This window comes from Arvicanthis niloticus, chromosome 12 (genome assembly GCF_011762505.2).
Source record: "Arvicanthis niloticus isolate mArvNil1 chromosome 12, mArvNil1.pat.X, whole genome shotgun sequence".
Taxonomy (NCBI): Eukaryota; Metazoa; Chordata; class Mammalia; order Rodentia; family Muridae; genus Arvicanthis; species Arvicanthis niloticus.
The window spans coordinates 54,610,549-54,614,678 of NC_047669.1; the positions used below are offsets into that span (position 1 = coordinate 54,610,549).

Here is a 4,130-nt window from a genome sequence, read left to right on the forward strand (position 1 = left end):
ACCATAAATTGTCATAGACCAAGTCACCCTCAAAGAACTGGGAAGCAGGCTGGTGAACACAATATTATAAAAGTAAAAAGAACAAGAAGAAAAGCATTACTGCAGCTTCTCTGTGCTAATATAATGTAATATAAAATAGAGAGTAACTTTAGTAAATGTTGAAGTCATACTATGTACAAAATTTCCTAAGTCTTCAAATTTGGTTCATTTTCTCCAAATGTCTTTCTCAAATAATCTTAAACAGATAATTCAAATCATACTCTTCAATTTTTTTCTGATTTTTCTATAACCAACTTATAAAGGTCAATACAGTAAATGGGTTCTTTTATGGGATGAATTTTACAAGAAAATAGACAAAAAGAAAAAGGGGGAAGGATCATTACATGGAAAATCTTTAAAATAAAATAATCATTTCATTAAAAATATTCAAGTAATCACAAGTATTGAATTATGGATAATGACTTATGCATGCTATTGAAATGATCATCTGTCTCTAATTAATACTGATATATTGCAGTTGGGAGGTCTTTTAATGATCACATTACTGGGAAATTATTGCTACTCATATAATTTGTCCTTATAATCATGTATTTATCAAAGATACAAAAGACATGTCTCCCAAGAGGCTTATTAAAATCCTTATTCTCTTGATTTTTTAATTGGCGAAGACAATAGTTTTTAAAAGAAAAAAATTTTCAGACACACCAAGTGGGTTTTCATCAGCAGAAGTATCATTTAAAATTATGCTGTGGCCATATACATAAATCTCCATATTTATAAGGCATAAAATAATAAGCAAAAATGAAGAACTATTTCACAGCCATCTACAAAGTCAAATCAAATCATAGCAAATTGCTTATTAAACATCTATAGATATGAGGCATTTCTAACAACTGAATTTAAATGGCAATAGAACAATAGCACTGCAGATAAATTATGTGTATCTCTTTCATTTGACTTAATACAATTTAAATATATATATATATATATATATATATATATATGAATATATATATATATATATATATATATATATATATATGAAGCATCCTCACTATTCTTTCATCTTAAAGCCAACATCTTCTCTCCTTACTCCCCCAGCTTCACGGAATTTTGCCCATGTCACACCCCAAAAATTAGAGTTCTACACACGCACATGACATGAAAGATCCACATAACTATTTGGAATTCTTCATGAAGGAATCATCTCCTCTTTATAATTCTTTATGCGAGTTAATAATTTACAGATGAAAGGGCCCATAATATCTAGCTTAATCTTTCGCTTACACCATTTTCATACTGTTTGAATTATTTCTTCTTGGCTGCATACTCAAGGCTCATTTAGTTAACTCTTTCCTCTATTACTTTGACACATCTCTTTTGATTCTCTTCTTAATTTTTCTTCAATTGTAATGAGTTATTTATTTATTGAATGCATATGGCTGCTGTGTGCACCATCTACATTCCTGGGACTGGAGTTACAGATGGTTGTGAGCTACCATATGGTTGCTGGGAATCAAACCTGGGTCCTCTGGAAGAGCAGCCATGACTCTTAATGGCTGAGCCCTTTTTTTTTCTAGCCCCAGTGATTTGTTTTTTAGCCTTCAAAGTAAAAGCCCCATTGTGTCAGGAATGAGTATTTACATAGCAGACAGGTAGGCAGAGGCTCTACTACTGAGCCACTCCCCAGCCCCTCACTGGGTGATTCTAGGCAGGGCCTCTACTACTGACCCCCCACCTACCCCTCACTGACAGATTCTGGGGAGGGGCTCTACCACTGAGCCACGCCCTCAGTCTCTCACTTGGGGATTCTGAGTAGGGGCTCTACTTCTGAGCCACTCCCTAGCCCCTGATTGTAGGATTCTACATAGGGGCTCTACTACTGAACCATGTCCCCAGCACATCACTGGAGGGATTCTAGGCATAAATACCTATGTAGATCAGCTTCTTCCCCTAATTTGTCCAGCTCTGAGCTGGCCTGTGTGAATATTGCTATTTCCTAGATATAGAACACGACGCACAGAGAGGGAAAACACTCGCTCAGGGTCGCACAGCTCAAATATGGTGCAAGGATAGACCTTTCTCAACTACTCTGTTTAGCTCAGTGGTGAGCTATAGCAAGACACTGACCAATGAGAACAGAGGCAATGGCCACCAGCCTTGGCTCTGTGGCACTGCACCCCTGAGCCTGAAGCACCTGCTTTCTTGACCCTTAGCAATTCTCTTGGTGTTCCCGAAGTCCTCCTCGGGCTGCATGTATGGCTTCAGTTCCTCACCCTCATAGCCAGTGTTGATCCACTTGTCTTTCATGATTTGCTCTAGAGTACAGCGTGTTGCCTGGTCCAGCACCAGAAATTTCCGCAGAATGCTCTCTAAGTCTGTCGTCCTCTGAGGACTCCCTCCTGCAGCTCCTTGATGTTGTTCCCACCGAAGGGCAGGGAGCCACTGACCAGCGTGAACAAGATGACACGCAGGCTCCAGATGTCCACCTCTGACCCATCATACTTCTAGCCCTTGAAAGGTTCTGGAGCAGCATACTGGGACTCCCGCAGGTGTCTAGCTTGGATCCCGATGTTAACACATTTCTGAAGCCAAAGTCAACTATTTTGATGTTGGCCTCAGCATCCAGCAACAGGTTCTCAGCCTTCAGATCCCTGTGTACAATGTTCTTCTGGTGACAGTAGTGCACAGTTGACAGAATCTGCCGAAACTTGACTTGAGTCTCCTTCTCCTTCATGCGGCTGTGAGGCATGAGGTAGTCAAACACGTCTCCTGAGCTAGCATATTCCATCCCAAGTTATAGCATCTTCTCCATCTCTGTCACCTCAGAAAGTTTCATGATGTTGGGGTGATTGAGTCCTTCATAATTCAGATTTCTCTGAACAGCTTCTGCAAGCTGCTGGGGTTCAGCTGGGTTTTATCAATGATCTTGATAGCTACCTCCCGGCCAGTGAGGATAGACAAGCCAGCTTGTACTTTGTCAAAGAAGTTGCCCTTCCCCATGGTCCATAGCAGCCTGTAATTGCCCACATGGGTTTTTTTTTCCCTCAGGGAAGGAAGCAATAGAGTTCCCACAATGGACACTCAAGGACAGCCCTGTGTCCAAAGATAGTCCACTGCCCAAGGTTCCATGTTTGTCTGAGTTCTGATCATTGCCTGGGGCCAGTGCGGTTCTCAAAGATATCTTCTCTGGAGTCCCAGGAAAGAAAGGAACAGGGGCGGCCAGGTAGTGGCGGTAAAGATTCTGGGGTCCCCTTTTCCCCACCCCCCCAAGCTGACCTGAGGACGCAAGCTCAAAAGCTGGGTGCCATGGACGCATGGACACCCGAGTCCTTGCTGAATGAGAGCTAGAGGGCAAGATGGGGGAGGGGAGAAGACACCAAGGGTCCTAGTGGCCCCTGTGCAAGGATAACCTGAGGCGACAGCAGGGCGGTGGGCAGGAGGGAGGGTGCACTGGTGAGGGCCAGGGAGGGGGCATGTTTTGTTTTCAAATTTCCCTATGTCATGTTTGTTCTGCCCATATGTGTATGAGTGTAGGGCCATCCCCTGGAGCATGCAAACTCTACAAGCTGACAGAGCCACAAAAACGAATGATTCTTCCTTCTCCCACAGCTAACCATTGCTAATAGCTCACAGGTTTGTGGTGGGACATGGAATGAAGTTGTTCCATCTATGCAAAGACTTAGGCTATTTTAATCTTGTATAAGTCTTATGCAGGGAACCAGAGCTACTAGGAGATCCTGACTGAGATACTCATATGTCCAGAAAGAAATTTTCCTTCCTCTAGATCAGGTCTTAAATATAATCAATAATTTATTATTATTATTAATCATTTGTTTACATTTCAAATGATATCCCCCCCCCTTCTCGGTTACCTCTCCACAACCCCCATCCCATCCCCTCTCTCTTCCCTCCCTTTTGCCTCTATGTGGGTGCAACTCCACCAACTCACCCACTCCTGCCTCACCACTCAAGCATCCCCCTATGCTGAGGCATCAAACCTCCCCTGGACCAAGGGCCTCCCATCCCTTTGATATCAGATAAGGCCATCCTCTGCTATATATGTACCTGGAGCCATGGTTCCCTCAATGTATGCTCTTTGGTTTGGTGGTTTTGTCTCTGGGAGTTCT

At 42.5% G+C, this 4,130-nt stretch overlaps 1 pseudogene; it reads right to left on the reverse strand.

Annotated features, from left to right (window-relative positions):
- Window positions 1-2,112: 2,112 nt before the first annotated feature.
- Window positions 2,113-3,319, reverse strand: LOC117717633 (MAP/microtubule affinity-regulating kinase 4 pseudogene; annotated as a pseudogene).
- Window positions 3,320-4,130: the final 811 nt, after the last annotated feature.